The sequence below is a fragment of the Gossypium hirsutum genome, chromosome A01 (assembly GCF_007990345.1).
Source record: "Gossypium hirsutum isolate 1008001.06 chromosome A01, Gossypium_hirsutum_v2.1, whole genome shotgun sequence".
Lineage (NCBI taxonomy): Eukaryota > Viridiplantae > Streptophyta > Magnoliopsida > Malvales > Malvaceae > Gossypium > Gossypium hirsutum.
This window is the reverse complement of record NC_053424.1, coordinates 84,874,967-84,895,077: the sequence shown is the minus strand read 5'-3', so window position 1 is coordinate 84,895,077 and position 20,111 is coordinate 84,874,967. Positions and strand designations below refer to the sequence as shown.

At 34.5% G+C, this 20,111-nt stretch overlaps 1 non-coding gene across 1 annotated transcript; it reads right to left on the bottom strand.

Annotated features, from left to right (window-relative positions):
* Positions 1 to 3,597: 3,597 nt before the first annotated feature.
* On the bottom strand, positions 3,598 to 3,704 carry LOC121207644 (small nucleolar RNA R71). Its single transcript, XR_005902731.1, has one exon. It is a non-coding gene; the product is annotated as a small nucleolar RNA R71 (small nucleolar RNA).
* Positions 3,705 to 20,111: the final 16,407 nt, after the last annotated feature.

Sequence of the window (20,111 nt, the reverse complement as noted above, 5' to 3'; positions counted from 1 at the left end):
ATGGAAATATTAGGGGCAAAATGGTAATTTTTCCTAGAACATAAATTGAGTCAAAATGAGTATGAAATATAAGAAATTGATGATTAAAGCTATTTATATAGATCCAGACATCACGAATTTGAGGTTAGATTGAGGAAAAGAAAAAGTTTCGGATTAGTAGGTTTTATACATGAACCAGCGTCAAGGTAAGTTCGTGTAACTTAATTGAGCATGTAAATAGGTTAAATTGAATGTTGTGTTTGTATGGAATGTGACTTATATTGATGTGAATTATTTGATTATTATGATGAAGAATTGAATACATGTTTGGAAATGCTGGAAAAAGGGTAAAGTCTTGTTTGAATATAGAATTCCGATGAATATATGCACTTTCCCAAAATGAATGAGGTCCTGCATTTGTTGCTGACGGGATTTAGCTTGGATGAGTAATCCTATTGACTTCATTATGGAAAGGATTTAGCCCAGATGGGTAATCCTGATATAATCCCTCTCAAGCATATGTTACAATTAGGGCTTAGCCTGGACTGGTAATCCTAATTGAACTCTTCTGAGCATACGTTACATAAAGGATTTAGCCTAGACTGCTAATCTTGTAATACAATATGTGGCTCGAGAGTGTGTTCTGACTAAGGATTGACGGGTTATTGAATCGTACACCTCGAGTGTACCATTCAAACATCCATCGGGATTTCAATGATTCAAATGACATAAAACTCTTAACATGGTATGAGAATTTTGAGATGAAATGATAATGACTTGAAAGAATATTGCATGATGAGCTCATCTATGTTTACTTGATTGATATGTAGATTTTGGTGGCTAACATGATATTGTATGCTTAGATTTAATAAATAGGATTAGCAAGTTTAGTTTCAGTTATACAAACTTACTAAGCATGTAATGCTTACTCCATTTTATTTTCCCTATTTTATAGTGATTAGAAGCTTGTGAAGGTTGAAGATCATTGGAGCATTGTCACACTATCAACTAACTTATTTTGGGTATTGGAAACACAAAAATTTATATACTTTTTCATACCCAATTTTACTTAAATTCATGCAAATCCGGTTAAATTCTTGTAAAAAAATAATTAAATATTATAAAATAATTAAATCATGTTAAAAATATGAACATGGTGAATTTATTTAATTTTATACTTAATTTAGATTAATTTTGACTATTTTCGACAGATTCGCGCAAAGGACGAAAATTGGCTCGGCTGACACTTTTGAAAGCACAAAACCGAGAAGCAATTTGAAGTATCGAGACACTTTAATTTCCAGCCTAAGACAGTCCAAAAATGTGTATTAATTCATAATTTAATTAAATTTAATTTATTCCCCATTTAATGTGGGTTAAATAAATTATTTTTAATTAATTATGGAGAAAGGGTCCAGTTGAACCGAACTGGTCGAGCCAAATTGAGTGAACCGAACCAGCCACTAAATGGGCAGCCCATAACTGTCCACATGCTGACCCAAATCAGCATTTTAGTTGATTAAATATGCTTGCAAAAAGTCCCTCAAAAGACTTCTAAATTGCATTCAAACCCCACCTTAAATTATGGCTTTGTAGATTTGCCCCAAGCTTAAAATAGCAAAGTTGAAACTCTCAACTTTTCCATGTGTGTGGCCGGCCAAGGCAGGTATCTTTGGCTGCTGGAGTTTTCTATTTTTAGCAGCCACAATCAGCTACAAAATCCACCCCTTGCTGATCATTCAAGGCATCACTCACTTCACATCATTCTCTCATTTCCTCTCTCACTTTTCTCTCATTTTTTTCCATTCCATTCCCTCTTGTTCAAGTCCCGATTTCTTCTCTTGGGAAAGAGGCTTCTATCAGCCATTTTGGAGCAGCAATTAGGTGTTCATAACCCATCTTGATAGCCAAAGCCAACGAAGAACGAAGAACGGAGCAACTAGTCAAGCCACAGAAAAACTCCGGATTTGCCTCTTGTTCCCTAACTCTTTAATTTTTGTTGTTGTTTTGACGAACGTGTTTATGAATATTTATGCTATTGAAAAGATTATTTTAGTCAATTTAGCTTAAATTATGTTTATGTTGGGTTGATTATATTCTGCCTGCTTAAATTGTTAAAATGATGTTTATGCTGTTATAGGCCTCGGCAAATTGCTTGGTTAAGTAAAATCATGCCTAAGTTATTCTTGCATTACAACTGTGAGGTAACTAATGAATTAATTATTTAAATGGATTGAAATTTTAATTAATTGACACAGTACTTAATCAGTGCATGTTTAGTCCTCTAAGGTAGCTAAAGGGTAAATTAGCAATGTATCTGGCAATATTATTGCCTTGCATAACTTGCAAGATTATTGTGATTAAATTGTTTCAAGGTAGCGATGCCTTGTTACTTCAGAAAGTCTTTTATATGCTTATTAGATTTAATTAATTTTTTGAATTGACATAGGGATATGCAAGAGATTGGTTCAATTTAATGAGTATGTATGTGCAATAACATGTTTGCTTGCCAGAATTTGTTTAGTCGGTTGAATTGACATAGGGATATGTCAAGAGATGAATGGATTTTTGTATGTAAATTTCTTCATAAGTTAGCAAATTACCGGGTTGCTTTGAATTTATTCGTAATAGTATAAACATGAGTTTAATAATTCTAAGTTAAAGGAATATGATTAATCCAACGCAAGTATGTTACATTGATTAAATCTTATTTGAAATCGTGCATTGGAACTTCTTTGTTATTTTTTAATACTTACTTAGTTTTTAAACAATTTTTGACCACCTTTTAAAACCAAATTATTTTTACCTCACCAAAGTGTTTTACAATCAATTTCATAAATAATTCTTTTACAGTCCCTGTAGGTACGATAACTCGACATTTACTTGTCACTTTATTACTTGTTGCGATTGTGTACACTTGCACATTTTTTCCGGCGTTCCAAGTTTTTGGCACCGTTGCCGGGGACTGTTTCAAAAGGTCATTATTTGTGAATTTTTTAGTTTTACATTTCGGTTTCTTTTTCTGTTTAATTTTTAACTTAATTAATTTTTCTGTGATTATTTCAGTTGTTTATGAGTATTGACCGAATTATTGACCTACTCCTTGTAGACCCTGAGATTGAACGAACTTTCCGACAGCGAAGAAGACAAGCGAACCAGAGAAGGACTGAAGGAATGAATTTTGAGAATATCAATCAAGGAAATGGAGCAAACCTTGCTCAAAATCCTATCCTTATTGCTGATGATAGGGATAGAGCCTTAAGATAGTATGCAATGCCTATTTTTAATGATCTTAATCTGGATATAAGGAGACCCAAAATCAAGGCACAACAATTTGAGCTGAAGCCAGTCATGTTCCAGATGCTTCAGACAATGGGCCAATTCAGTGGAATGCCTACAGAAGATCCTCATCTTTATTTAAGACTATTTATGGAGGTGATCGACTCTTTCAAATTAGCTGGAGTTTCCGAAGATGCATTACGATTGAAGTTGTTCCCGTACTCACTAAGGGACGGAGCTTGAGCCTGGTTTAATTCATTGTCATCAAACTCAATTTCTACATGGCAAGAGTTAGCCGAAAGATTTCTCATGAAGTATTTCCCGCCTAGTAAGAATGCTATGTTGAGGAATGAGATCACTGCTTTCCAACAAATGGATGATAAGTCCTTGTATGAGGCATGGAAACGATACAAAGAGCTATTATGGAAATGCCCTCATCATGGAATCCCATATTGCATCCAACTTGAGACATTTTATAATGGTCTTAATGCTCACACGAGGATGGTAGTGGACGCTTCTGCTAACGGTGCTATCCTTTCTAAGTCCTATAATGAGGCTTACGGAATCATCGAGAGGATCGCCAGTAACAATTATCAATGGCCAACCAATCGAGCCGTGTCAAGAAGATGAGTCGCTGAAATACATGAAGTGGACGCTCTCACTTCACTCGCATCTCAGGTATCTTCAATATCCTCAATGCTTAAGAATTTACCACTAATGGGTCTAACAGTTTTGCAGCCCAACCACCTCACCAATTTGAGAGTATAGCCTATGTTTATTATGGGGAGGGACATTTGTTCGAAGAATGTCCATCAAACCCTAAATCCGTATATTACATGGGTAACCAGAACCAAAATCGAGGAAGGCAAGGACTGCAATCCAACTTCTATAACCCATCGTGGCGAAACCACCCAAATTTTTCCTGGAGCAACCAAGGGGCTGGAACTAGTAACAACTCAGGCCGAATCATCCAATAGCTTAGAGAATTTATTGAAGGTATACATGGTAAAAAATGATGCCACTCTAAGGAATTTGGAGAATCAAGTGGGCCAGCTGGCTACTAAACTCAGGAACTTACCACAAGGTGCTTTACCTAGTGATACAGAGAATCCGAGGAATCCGAGGAAGGAGCATTGCAAAACGTTGACATTGAGGAGTGGAAAGACAGTAGAACCCAACACTATTGAAGCTGAAAAGGAGCTAGCTGATGCTCAAGACTCAGAGAAAGTTCAACCGAGTGTTGAAATTCCAGTTGCATAATAACCAGAATCTGAAAAACCCGACATGGTAATTCCAGAACCAGCTAATTCTGATTAACTAATAACTCCGTTAGATGCAGAATTGTCGTAGAAAATGAATCAGCCAATTCCAATAAAGAAACCACCACCACGCTACCCTCAAAGACTTCAGAAGCAGAAGCAGGAAATTTAATTCAAGAAATTGCTAGACGTACTCAAGAAACTTCACATCAACATCCCATTGGTTGAAGCACTTGAACAAATGCCGAACTACGTCAAGTTTATGAAGGATATCCTGTCCAAAAACTAAAGACTTGGAGAATTTGAGAAGGTAGCTCTGACGAAGGAATGCAGTGCATATCTTCAAGACAAACTACCCCCAAAGCTGAAGGATCCTGGATGTTTTACCATACCTTGCAACATTGGAGAAACATATTGTGGTAAGGCTTTATGTGACTTAGGTGCGAGTATTAACTTGATGCCTATGTCAATATTTAGAAAGTTGGGGATAGGTGAAGTTAGACCTACAACGGTTACACTTCATCTAGCAGATCGATCCTTAGCAAATCAAAAGGAAAAATCAAGGACGTATTGGTACGTGTAGATAAATTTATCTTCCCTGCTGATTTTGTTATCCTAAACTTTGAAGCAAACAAAGAAGTGCCGATTATCCGAGGAAGACCATTCTTAGCAACCAGAATGACCCTTATTGATGTAAAGAAGGGCGAGCTTACGATGCATGTTTAGGATGATCAGGTAACATTTAATGTTTTTAAGTATATGCGATTTCCTGACACAATTGATGATTGTTCTGTAGTATCAGACTTAAAGGATTCATTAGTGGAAAAGGAGCTCAACTATGTTGAGGATCCGTTGGAACAAATTTTGACATCAGATCCTCCAAATGATGAAGAGGAGGATGAATACTTAGCTTTCTTAGAAGCTAATCAAAGGGGATTTAATCAGCAATCCTGCTTTGAATCTTTGGAGTTAGAGAAGAGGGAGTATGCCCAACCAAAAGCGCCAATCGAGGAACCACCTAAATTAGAACTCAGGGTATTACCTTCACATTTAAAATACTTTTATTTAGGTAACGCTTCTAGTTTGCCTGTGATTGTTTCAGCAGAATTAACTACTGAGCAAGAAGAGAAACTCATCTTGGTGTTGAAATAATTCAAGAAGGCTATCAGATGGACCATAGTCGATATTCATGGTATTAGTCCATCTGTATGCATGCACAATATTATTCTAGAAGATGGAAAGAAAGGGACAATTGATGGACAACGAAGATCAAGAAAGGGACAATTAATGGACAATGAAGACTGAACCCTATTATGAAGGACGTGGTGAAAAAGGAGATTATCAAGTGGTTAGATGCGGGTATCATTTATCCCATCTTAGACAGTTCGTGGGTGAGTCCAGTCCAGTGTATGCCAAAGAAGGGAGGTATCACAGTCGTAGAGAACGAGAATAACGAGTTGATACCAACTAGAGTAGTTACGGGATGGAGGATTTGCATTGATTGCCAGAAACTGAACAAGGCGACTAACAAAGATCACTTTTCTTTGCCATTCTTGGATCAGATGTTGGATAAACTCGCAGGGCAAGACTATTACTATTTTCTCGATGGATACTCAGGGTATAATCAGATTACAGTAGCACTAGAAGATCAGCACAAGACAGCCTTCACCTGCTCGTACGGTACATTTGCATTTAGACGTATGACATTTGGTTTATGTAATGCACCTGCTACATTTCAAAGATGTATGATGTCTATTTTTACTGACATGCTTGAGAAGTACTTGGAAGTTTTTATGGATGACTTTTTAGTATTTGCTGATACTTATGATGGTTGCTTAGCCAATCTAGCTAACGTACTAAGGCAATGTGAAGAAACAAACCTAGTACTTAACTGGGAAAAGTTCTATTTCATGGTAAAAGAATTAATTGTTCTAGGGCATCGGATAACGAGACATTAAATCGAGGTAGATAAAGCAAAGGTAGATGTTATCGAGAAACTCCCACCTCCAACATCTGTAAAGGGTGTTAGGAGCTTTTTGGGCCACGCCGGGTTCTATCGAAGATTTATCAAGGACTTCTCTAAAATTGCTAAACCATTATGCAAATTATTGGAGAAAGACACGACGTTCATGTTCGTTGATGAATGGTTAAAGGCTTTCAAAGATTTGAAGAGTCGATTAGTTACGGCATCCATAATCGTCACACCAGACTGGGATTTGCCATTTGAATTAATGTGTGAAGCAAGCGACTTCGCAATAAGGGCTGTAATGGGCCAGCGAAAGAACAAAGTTTTTCATCCCATCTACTATGCAAGCCGGACTCTTACAGGAGCTCAATTGAAATATACGATAACAGAAAATGAGATACTTACGATTGTATTTTATTTTGACAAGTTTCGATCTTATCTTGTAGGTAAAAAAGTAACTGTTTATACAGACCACTCGACAATTAAGTACTTACTTCCCAAGAAAGATGCTAAGCATAGACTGATTTAGTGGGTGCTTCTACTTCAAGAGTTCGATTTAGAAATTCAAGATCAGAAGGGAGTAGAAAACCAAGTAGTAGATCACTTGTCCAGATTGGTGCCGCAAGAAGGGAATTCACCTAGTATACCAATTCAGGAAACATTTCCAGATGAACAGATACTGAAGGTAAGTCATGTCCATAGTACCCCTTGGTTTGCTGATATTGCTAACTATTTAGCTTGTGGTTTGATGCCAATCGATAAGACGTATCAACAAAAGAGTAGTTCTTTCATGATGTGAAGTACTATTTCTGGGAAGAGCCATATTTGTTTAAAAAGTGTGCAGATCAGATAATCAGGAGATGCGTGGTAGAAGATGAAGTACAAAAGATTTTATACCATTGTCACTTAGCTCTGAGTGGAGGACATTTCGGAGGTACTCGTCGGCGGCCAAAGTATTGCAAGCCGGATTCTTTTGGCCAACACTATTCAAGCATGCATATGCGTACGTAAAGAGCTGTGACCGATGTCAAAGGGTCGGAAATATCACCAATAGAAATGAGATGCCTCGAACAAACATCATCAAGGTAAAATTGTTTGATATATGGGGTATTGACTTTCTTGGTCCTTTCCCTTCGTCTTTTGGTCACAAGTATATATTGGTAGCAGTAGACAATGTGTCCAAGTGGGTCAAGGCTGAAGCTTATCCGACAAACAATGCTAGGGTTGTAATTAAGTTCTTGCAAAAACACGTGTTCATAAGGTTTGGAATCCCAAAAGCTATCATTAGTGATGAAGGGTCCCACTTTGTGAACAAGTGGTTAAAATGGTTATTAGACAAGCACGGAGTGAAACACAAGGTTGCAACTGCTTACCATCCGCAGACGAATGGGCAAGCTGAACTGGCAAATAAGGAAATCAAGGGCATACTTGAGAAAGTAGTTTGCCCAAACCGACGTGATTGGTCCAAAAGGTTGGATGATGCTTTATGGGCTTATAGAACAGCATACAAGATCCCTTTAGGGATGTCACCTTATAGGTTGGTCTTTGGGAAAGCATGTCATCTAACCTTAGAGTTAGAGCACAAGGCTTACTAGGCTCTTTGACAACTCAACTTGGATCCTAAGCTTGCTAAAGAGAAACGGATGCTCCAACTCAATGAGCTAGAGGAAATCCGACTATTCTCCTACGAAAATGCCAAATTACTCAAGGAAAGACTTAAGAAATGGCATGACAAGCACATTCGAGTTCGAGAATTTGAAGCAGGTCAGCAAGTTCTGTTATTTAAGTCCAGACTAAAGTTCTTCCCAGGTAAGTTAAAATCACGTTGGTCCGATCCATTTACGATTCATCATGTCTATCCATACAGAGTTGTCGAGCTCCAAGGTAAGGGAGGTAATTTTCGAGTTAACGCTCAACACCTGATACACTATTGGGGAGATAAGACTTAATGGAATTCGTTCATTTTATCGAATGTTTAAAATTTTCCTATGTTCTTTTTTAAAAAATGATTTAGGGTATATTTTCGGAATTAGTATGTTTAAATAAATTCTGTCTAGGAGATTGGAACTTAAGCGGGACTGCTTGTGACTCCTCCAATCTTTCCTGGGAATTGATTTTAACATAATTTTCCTAAAAATTATTCTCTAAATAGAGATTTTAATATTTGATTTTTCAAATAAAAATGTCAATTTTGACCCGAGTTTTAAATTGCGACTCAATTTCAAATTTTCATTAAGTATAGGGACTTAATTGAAGTTTTTTAAAATTTGGTTGCTCTTTTCATGAATAATAAAAACTAGATGCCTCTTTTTGTAAATATTTTCAAAAGGCTTCTAGAATAAATGTTTTTAGTAAAAAAAATTGATAATTATTACTATATAATTATACCCGTTATAATATATATTAATTATTATCAATTTTAGGATTTTATTTGGTAAGTTTTTAATCCTGAGTTTCCAAATTTCATATTTGAACCATGGAGTCCATTATCAAAGAAGGAGCGAATCGATTCATGCAAAGGTGACAATGATGGACCAAAAGATGAGTCGAACTCGGAAGGGTCTGCAAATAAATAAAGGGGGATCTTGACTTTATTTTATTTCTGTTCTTAGGTCATTTTAGGATTAAGTTTAATTAGGAATCTTTTATTTATTTTTTTTGCATAATAAAAAAAGAGAGGAAAATCACTAATAAAATATGAACAAGTCACAAAGTATAAAGTGTGGCATTGGATATATACATGTCTAAGATTGGATTTAGAAAGAGCTTGGTACTTAAGCAGTCAAATTAACTCACCTCCTCTTTTCTAAAATCCTACCTGGTGTATAGTATTTGTTCACTTTAAACAATGAGGATATTGTTCATTTTAAGTTGGGGGGACCGAAAATTTGAATTATTTCCACTCAGAATAAATTTTTTCTTTTAATTATGATTAGGATATATTTTGTTCAAAACTTTGAATTTTGTTAAGTATGCTCAATTTAAGTATGAATAAAGTTCTATTATTTCAATAAATTATTATGTTAGTTTAATAATGACATGAATGTATTTTTAATAAAGCATGTGAATCCGTACTATAAAATTTTTAGTACTTTAAGAGAGTTAGGTATGCATGAAAGTTTAAGTCTTTAGAATTGACTTACTAATTTCTAGAGGCGAAATCCTAGGGAGCATGGAACGTTGGAAATGATTTAGGCAACTATTGTTTGGACCGTTTGAGCCTTTCAAGCCCACCATGATAAAATTTTATCCTTTGAAACCCAACTTTGAGACTATATGGCCTAATTTTATTTCGACCCTTACAATAATTAGCCATTACTTTTTGCTTAATGATCTTAAAATTGTCCCAAACACTAGACTTAGTAATATTCAAGATGTACTTCAAAAATAAGTCTGGGGGAGTTGAAAAGAAGTATCAATTGCTCGAGAATTGCAGTACACAAAGTAAGTGCTCGTGTTAATTTAAAAAAAAAAGAAAAAGAAAAGAGAGCACATGTATTTGAAAAAGATGTACAAAAGAGCATATGAAAGTCAAGTTGGTGTATCGAAGGTAAAAATTTTGAAGGTTCGATTCACACTGAGTCTAGGGTTTCTTAAACCAAAATTTATCCATCTTTCACCTACCCCTAGCCTAGCCACATTACAACTTTGATGAAGACCTATTGATTCAAAGTCCTCATGCAACCTACATTAGTGGAGAGAAATTGCTACGATCAACGTATGAAGACATAAGTTAAGCTTAATGATTGCAGCTTAGTCTTGCATAAAGGAATAAAAATCAAATTGGTAAGGGTTAACATGTCTTTGTTACAAAAGCATTTAGTTTAAATTTTTCTATTATAATAAGTTGTTGAATTTAATTAGAACAATATGTATACTTAAGTAGCATAACTATCAGATTTCTTGTCTTTGAGCATAAGTATTTTAAACTCATAATTTTGAGAAAAATGTTGTTCTAAAGGAATTTTTCAAATGTGTTTCCAAGAGATTCTTTTCAAAATTTGTGCATTACTCGGGACGAGCAATGAATTAAGTTTGGGGTGTGGAAATACAAAATTTATATACTTTTTCATACCCAATTTTACTTAAATTCATGCAAATCCGGTTAAATTCTTCTTGAAAAATAATTGAATCATGTTAAAAATATGAACATGGTGAATTTATTTAATTTTGACCATTTTCGACAAATTTGCGCAAAGGGCGAAAATTGGTTCGGCTGACACTGTTGAAAGTACTAAACCGAAAAGCAATTTGAAGTATCGAGGCACTTTAATTTCCAGCCTAAGACGGTCCAGAAGTGTGTATTAATTCATAATTTAATTAATTTTAATTTATTCCCCATTTAATGTGGGTTAAATAAATTATTTTTAATTAATTGTGGAGAAAGGGTCCAGTTGAACCGCACTAGTCGAGACAAATTGAGTGAACCGAACCAGCCTCTAAATGGGCAGCCCAGAACCGCCCATATGCTGACCCAAATCAGCATTTTATCTGATTAAATATTCTTTCAAAAAGTCCCTCAAAAGACTTCTAAATTGCATTCAAACCCCACCTTAAATTATAGCTTTGTAGATTTGCCCCAAGCTTAAAATAGCAAAGTTGAAACTCTCAACTTTGCCATGTGTGTGGCCGGCCAAGGGAGGTCTCTTTGGCTGCTGGAATTTTCTACTTTTAGCAGCCACACTCATCTATAAAAGCCACCCCTTGCTGATCATTCAAGGCATCACTCACTTCACGTCATTCTCTCATTCCCTCTCTCACTTTTCTCTCATTTTTTTTCCATTCCATTCCCTCTTATTCAAGTGCCGATTTCTTCTCTTGGGAAAGAGGCTTCTATCAGCCATTTTGGAGCAACAGTTAGGTGTTCATCAGCCACCTTGATAGCCAAGGTCAACGAAGAACGAAGAACGGAGCAACTAGTCAAGTCACGAAGAAACACCGGATTTGCCTCTTGTTCCTTAACTCTTTAATTTTTTGTTGTTTTTTTGTCGAACATGTTTATGAATATTTATGCTATTGAAATGGTTATTTTAATCAATTCAGCTTAAATTATGTTTATGTTGGGTTGATTATATTCAGCCTGCTTAAATTGTTAAAATGATGTTTATGCTGTTATAGGCCTCGGTAAATTGCTTGGTTAAGTAAAATCATGCCTAAGTTATTCTTGTGTTAAGACTGTGAGGTAACTAATGAATTAATTATTTAAATGGATTGAAATTGTAATTAATTGACACAGTACTTAATCAGTGCATGTTTATTCCTCTAAGGTAGCTGAAGGGTAAATTAGCAATGTATCTGGCAATATTATTGCCTTGCATAACTTGCAAGATTATTGTGATTAAATTGCTTCAAGGTAGGGATGCCTTGTTACTTCAGAAAGTCTTTTATATGCTTATTAGATTTAATTAATCATTTGAATTGACATAGGGATATGCAAGAGATTGGTTCAATTTAATGAGTATGTATGTGCAATAACATGTTTGCTTGCTAGAATCTGTTTAGTCGGTTGAATTGACATAGGGATATGTCAAGAGATGAATGAATTTTTGTATGTAAATTTGTTCATAAGTTAGCAAATTACTGGGTTGCTGTGAATTTATTCATAACAGTGTAAACATGGGTTTAATAATTCTAAGTTAAAGGAATATGATTAATCCAACGCAAGTATGTTACATTGATTAAATCTTATTTGTAATCGTGCATTGGAACTCCTTTGTTATTTTTAATTATTTACTTAGTTTTTAAACAGTTTTTGACCACCTTTTAAAACCAAATTATTTTTACCTCACCAAAGTGTTTTACAATTAATTTCATAAATAATTCTTTTACAGTCCTTATGGGTACGATAACTCGACATTTACTTGTCACTTTATTACTTGTTGCGATTGTGCATACTTGCACATTTTTTCCGTCGTTCCAGGTATACATAGAAAATTCATTTTGGTGTAATGGCATGTATAAGACAACTTGGCCTTTAGTGGCTTGATAATGATGTTTGTAATCTAGTCATTGGAATGACTAGTAATAGTTGTTTTGATATACCTGTAATGCCTTGTTGAATGATGGAATTTGCTTAATTTGAATGCTTGAATTGGTTTGTATTTTGATGTGAGTTTAAGTGCAGATCATTGTTGTGATTTTGGGTGAGAAATGAAGCAAGAAATGACTTTATTTTGTCCACAGGGGCAGACACACGGGTGTGTGTCTAGACCATGTGTGACACATGGCCTGGTAACATGGGCATCTAGTCAAGCCGTGTGTCCCCTGCACCTTAAATTTGAGAAACAGAATGCTCAAAATTCAGCACATGGGCAGAGACACGAGCGTGTCTGTGAACCATGTGTGCTACACAGCCTAGAACATGGGCGTGTGTCTTGGCCGTGTGAAACCTACACCTAATTTCGAAATGGATTAATTAACCAGAGGGCCTAGCACACGGACGTGTGGCATGGCCATGTGCACAAGTCAGAGAGTTACACGGGGTCGAACATGGCCTATAGTATGGGCGTGTCCCAAGGTCACACAGACGTGTGAGCCTTGCACCTTGGAAAATTTTTGTAATTTTGTGAAAAATTCTTAGAGTTTTCGATTAAGTCCCAACTTGATTCTAATGCTCGTATTGGGCCTGGAAGGTCCAAGTAAGAGTCGATTTATATGATTTCAGTTATTGCATAGTAATTTACATAAATTATTTGTAAAATGTTCTGAAAGTTCCAGTAATGTTTCGAAACCCTATTCTGACAACGGATATGGGTTGGATGTCTTACGTGGCAAGTTATCTGGAAAGCCTGTAAGACGAATTTTAACATCGTATACCCAACCCTATTTACTAGATTTGAAAATAAGATGTCACAATACTTACATACTCAACAAAATTTTTCAGTCAATGAAAACCATATTGAATGTACCTAATATTTATTTAAAATCCTTTCTAAAATGAAAAGGTTGAATGAAACATTTAATGTTCGTCCAAGACTGTCAAAGATAGTATAAAGCCTTACAACATAAATGTTTCACTAAACAAACATATTCATAACTTGTATTACTATTTTTCATTTGAAAACATGTTTGTTAAAGTGTCCCTCTATATGCATAACATTGCCATCAATCCGCTACTATGGCGTATCCCTGGCTTGGTCCCCTCAAGCGAACTAGTGCAAACCTACTAACCTGTATGGAAAATAAACACCTTTAAGTTCAATGGAACCTATTGAATCTCAACTAGTATTACCTTTCTAACATTACTGCTGAAATCCTTAATTTTAAGATTCTTCACTTCTTTTCAAACCTTGTCAGATAGTTTTTTGCTTCCTAGTTGGTGGATAACCATATGCCAATATCTACTCTTAACTATGTTTTACAAATTTCACTCAATTGGCAGATCACAGGCTTCACACCATATTTGGAATCCCATTACACAATTTATTTGCAAAAAGTAGTTGGATACTTCTCAAAATGATACTCAACAGATGCTACTCTTAATGTATTCCTTTATAGGATCCAACAATCATCAGGACACAAGTTACATTGTATTTTTAAATCAGTTTAGACTACAAAACTTGTTTTCAAGAATATCACATTTTAATTCAAGCGATAGAATCCTAAAGACTTCAATATTGAAACAAAGAAATTTCAAGTTCGGAGGACGCTTGTACCACAAATTTTCCAGATACCCTAAGTTCCCTATCATGCTGGATTGCCATGGAAGAATTAGTAAACGGGTTCACTGTCGAAAAATCTTTCAGATAATGCCTCATAGCCATGATTGGGTCTTACCACAAGGGTGGAATAACAACTTTTTGTTTAGGCATTGCAAAATTCACAATACAAACCTTCCAAAAAAATTGCCACAAGTATTTTCCCAGATATTCCGCCACTTGAGACTTTCTGAATAGTACGTGGAAACACAAAAATATATAGGCTTTTTCAGCACCTTTTGAGCTCTAATTAATGCGATTTCATAGCATTTTTTGCCAAAATTCATAAATTAATTATAAAATAATTAATTTGCACTTAAATTATTAACATGTTTAATTTTAATTATTATAATAAATTTTCACAAATCTTGTTTATTTTCGATAGTTTTGCACAAAATGTGAAAATTGGCTCGGTAGACACCTTAAAAGGCTTGAAACATTGCGATAATTTTTGCATCAAGTAAATGAAGAGCAGAGCTAATTATTTTTTTAGCCAAGGACTGTCAATAATGATTATTATACATATTTTATATTTAATTTTTATCCAACATTAATTGAGCTAAAAATTGATATAAAGTCTAAAGAAGAAAGTTGCCTAATTGTGCTAAAAAATAGGACTGATCCAACAAGAATGGGGCAGCCCAAATCGTCCATATAGCTAACCCAATCAGTTGATTTTAGCTGATTTTTACACTTGCAAAATAGCCTTTGAGCTTCTCCTGAAAGTTATTCAAGCCCCTCCACTTTTCATGCCTTCTACTTTTTGCCCCAAGCTAAAAATAGCAAGTTTGAATCACTTAAACTTGCTCAATGCATGGCTGGCCAAGGGAGAGGAAGTGGTTGATAATTCTTTGCTATTTTTAGCATTCATTCCCACCTATAAATACCCCTCTTCCCTTATTCATTTCACAAAACTCATTTCACACACATCTCTTTATTTCTCTCTTTCATTTCCTTCATTTTTTCCCATTTCCTTTGTCCTCTTCCCTTGTCGATTTTCGCTCTGGAAAGAGAGCTTCCATCCCCCTTGGAGTAGCAACATTGAAGTGTTCGTGAAGGCCTTGAATTGACAAAATTAGTAGTGAAGAAGAAGAGCGCACTAGTCTAGCTTCGGAGAAACACCAAGATTTGTTTCCTAGTTCTCTTCTCTTTAATTTTTCTTATTTATGTTGTGATTATGAACATGAATATTTGTTGTGTTGTTATTCTTGATTTAATTAAAATGGCTTAAATTTAACTTGCGTTAGATTGATTGCATTATGTTCGCTTAAATTACTAAAATCATGTTTGTGTTGTTATTAGGCCTTGGTAGATTGTTCAATTTAATAAAATCATACTTAGGTTATACTTGCATTGCAATTGTAAGGTAATAAATGAATTAATTATTAATTGTATTGAAACTTTAATTAATTGACACAATATTTAATTGGTGTATGTTTAATCTTCTAAGGTAGTTGAAGGTTAAATTAGCGACGGTATTAAACGATACACTAGCCTTGCATAACTTGCAAGATTATTGTGATTAAAATGTTTCAATGTAGGAATATGTTGTTACTTCACTTAATCTTATACTTATGAAAATTGGTTAATATGTTCAAGAGATTAATTGATCTAGTAAGTATGTATGTGCATTAGTTAACAAATTACCAAGTTGCCATCAAAATATTTGTAACAACATGAACATGGGTTGAGTAATTCTAAGTTAAGGAACGTAATTGATCTAACACATTTATGTAATATTGATTAAACTCGTTTTTAGAATTCGTGCATTGGAATTTTTACTTCTTATTTTCCTTAGATTACTTAGTTAGTTTTTAGTTTTTAAATCACTTCTTCAAATCAACATATTTTCCCTTCACCAAATTGTTTAAAGTTGCATTTCATAAATATTTTTCTTTCATAGTCTCTTTGGGTACGATAACTTGACATTTACTTGTCACTTTATTACTTGTTGTGATTGTGTACACTTGCACATTTCTATCGTTCTAGTATGCCACTGTAATACCCCTAGCCCGTATCCGCCGCCAGGGTAGGGCTACGGAGAATTACCAAAAGATAACATCATACAATGAACATTTATTCACCATATATAAAACACAACATGAAACATAGAAATGTTATTCAAACTCATATGTATAGTCCCTTTTAAGAGCCCTCGAGGCCCTAAAAAGGCATTAGAAATGAGTCGGGACTAAATTAGACACATTTAGAATTTTTTGGGAAAAGATGAAATTTTTCAAACTGCAGGGGTCACACGGCCGTATGGCTAGGCTGTGTGACTCACACGGCTAAGAGACTCAACCGTGTCTTAGGCTATGTGGACATTCAAAGTAGGGACACACGACCGTGTCCCAGCCTATGTCCGTGCCCATGTAACTCTCTGACTATGGTCAAACGACCAAGCCACACACCCTTGTAATAGCCTAACTTGCAACCTTTTGTAAGCTACAAAGGACATACAGTCGTGTCGCCTAGCCGTGTGTCACATAGGGCTGATATGCACTCCCGCGTCTTTGGCTGTGCAGACGAAAACTAGGCCATTTCCAAGCCATTTTTCTCACCCAAAGTCTAGCTACTTGTACAGCCCAAATGTATCTATAATGATGCATTCAAAACACACCTAACATATGCATATAAAAGCTTAAACAAATAGGAACTAACCATTCAACCAATATGCCAAAATGGCACTTCAATCTCAACAATCAAACTTAATTAAACACTTATTAAATCCATCCATAATTCAGTCAACTAATTGAACAACTTAATACTACATTGACCATAATGATCACATACCATTCTCATTTACCACAAATACCATTGTGACCATTTCTACATCTACCATTTACCTTAATAGGTTTACTAAATGCCAAGTACATTCAAAGCTACCAAAACTAGCCACTAACAACTTAAGACACTAACTATTTCATACCAAATAAACATCTCATAGCGTTCCTTAATATTCATCAGTTCAATTAACATCACCAAGTACTTAGATGCCAAAATCACAACCATTCAAAGTACCATATATACATGATATCATATCAACTATATCATCAACCAAAATAAAATATACATAAGCCACACATAATGGCTAAATTTCACCAAATAAGGACACCTATACAAATGCATATTTATCCAATTATCAACTAACTTGTTTCCATACCAAAACATAACATAATTGATACATAGCAACCATACCAATTTTGGTCATTTCAAAACATACACCAATTTAACCATATTAACGACAACCAACAAGCTATCATTAGTACCTTAACTACCTCAAATCCAAGGCAACATCTTAGGCCATAATCATCAATCAAAAGGACATATACATACCAAATCATCAGTTAAACTTAGACATAGTCCACCTATACATGCCATTATAACCACAATCAAAGCATTAAACTCTACCGATAAAATCAATGGATAGTGTGATGAATCTCAGACTAGCTTCCAACCAGATCGAGCTTCCTATAATTTGAAAAGTAAAGGAAAAACAACTATGTAAGCAATGTATGCTTAATAAGCTCGTATAAATTCTTAGAGTAGACATAAACCTATGCCAATGCCAATAATTCATAAATCTATATGTTCATCGACTCACAAATAAGTAAATTCATTAATATCACATATATCTATCATTCATAACGTGATAGAATTTTAGGGGACATAATGTATAACCATCAACTTTTCTATAAGATTATAAATCTTTTTATTTAGTTACTTTCCATTGCATTCCCAGTGCTTATCATAAGCCTAAACGACATTATCAATTCCCGACTTAGTATATTTATCCTTGATATAGATATATTATATCTATCCCTAATATAGAAATATTCATCCATAGAATACGCAATTTGCCCACATATAAATACATCATTTATCATATTAAACAATTTATAACATCATAATACATCCCAAATACGTACTTACCATTTTGTTCCTTTTTTTTACCCATTTCATATGCATAGTACAAGCATAATCATAAACATTAATCATATCCACAAGCTTGTCATAAGCCTAAGCACATCAACAACACATGTTAGTTCATTTAAACATGATTCATATGAATTTACATGGATAACCATTATACTTGAGCACAACTTAATTGGATTTATCATCCATATCATAACATATCATGTTTTTCATGTATCACTATTTCAATGAGTTTCATGCATACATATCTTAATTCATATAAAACACTTACCATTTCATTTGCATAACACATAAGACATAAATATAGCATTAACCATATTCAAAAGTTAGTGAATAAACATGTAATTTAGCATAAATCACCAAATGATAAAATAACTTTCATGAATATAACATATAAGTATTCATACTTTTCATGAACATGGCTATAAATACTTTAATTAACAACAACTCATGCCTTTCCATACTTTCATAAAATTTCCAGTCGAAACACTTACTGTTCCTTCCCTTTGTATGCCTGTTGAATCACTTAGAATAATACCAGATATGCAGGAAAGTGGAAACACAAAAATTTATATACTTTTTCATACCCAATTCTACTTATATTCATGCAAATTCGGTTAAATTCTTGTCAAAAAAATAATTAAATATTATAAAATAATTAAATTATGTTAAAAATATGAAAATTATGAATTTTAATTAATTTTGTAGTTAATTTTGATTAATTTTGGTTATTTTTGACAGAATTACACAATTGGAGAAAAAGGGCCCGGTGAACACTGCGAGAAGAACAAAACTGAGAGCAATTTGAAGTATCAAGGCCAATTAATTTCCAGCCCAAGACGGTCCAGAAATGTGTATTAATTCATAATTAAATTAATTTTAATTTATTTCCTATTTAATTTAGGTTAAATGAATTAATTTTAATTAATTATGAAGAAAGGGCCTAGTGAACCGCACTGGTTGAACCGAATGAAGTGAGCTGAACCAGCCACTAATTGGGCTGACCAGAACCGTCCATTGGCTGAACCAAATCAGAAAATTAGCTGATAAAATGTGCTTGCAAAAATTCCCTTGAAAAACCTCCAAATTATGTTCAAACCCCACCTTTATTTTAGGCTTTGTAGATTTGCCCCAGCCTATTTTTAGCAAGGTTGAAAGCTTCAACCTTGCCATGTGTATGGCCGGCCATGGGAGGGCTCTCTTGGCTGATGAATTTGATATTTTTAGCATCCCTCTTCATCTATAAAAGCCACCCTATGCTGGACATTTCAAAGCATCCCTCAACATCCCTCATTCCACAACATCCTCTCATCCTCTCTTCACTTCTCTCAAAGTTTCCTCTCCATTTCTCCATCCCATTTTCCCTTCCTCTTGTGCCGATTTCCTCTCTTGAGAAAGAGGTGTTCTTCAGCCATCTTGGGCAGCAATCAAGGATTCATAGAAGCCTTGCTCGGTGAAGACAACGGAGACTAAGAACGGAGCAACAGTCAAGCCACAGAGAAACACTGGATTTGCTTTCTGTTCCCTTTCTTTTTAATTTTTGTTGTTTTTATGATGAACATATCTATGAAAAATATTGTTGTTGAAATTGTTATTTTAATCAATTTTTCTTGAATTTAATTCATGTTGGGTTGATTATATTTTGCCTACTTGAATTATTAAAATAGTGTTTATGCTGTTATAAGCCTCAGTGAAATGCGATAGCATGTTTACTTTTATTAAATCTGTTTAGTCGGTTGAATTGGCATAGGGATATGTTCAAGAGATAAATGGAATTTTTTTAATTAGTAAATATGTTCATAAGTTAGCAAATTACTGGGTTGCCATGAATTTATTCATAACAGCGTAAGCACGAATTTAATATTTCTAAGCTAAAAAGGTATAATTAATCCAACACAATTATATCATCTTTATTAAATCTTAATTGAAATCATGCACTAGAACTCTTTTATGTTATTTAAATTGTTTGTTTAGTTTTAAAATCTTAGTTTATAA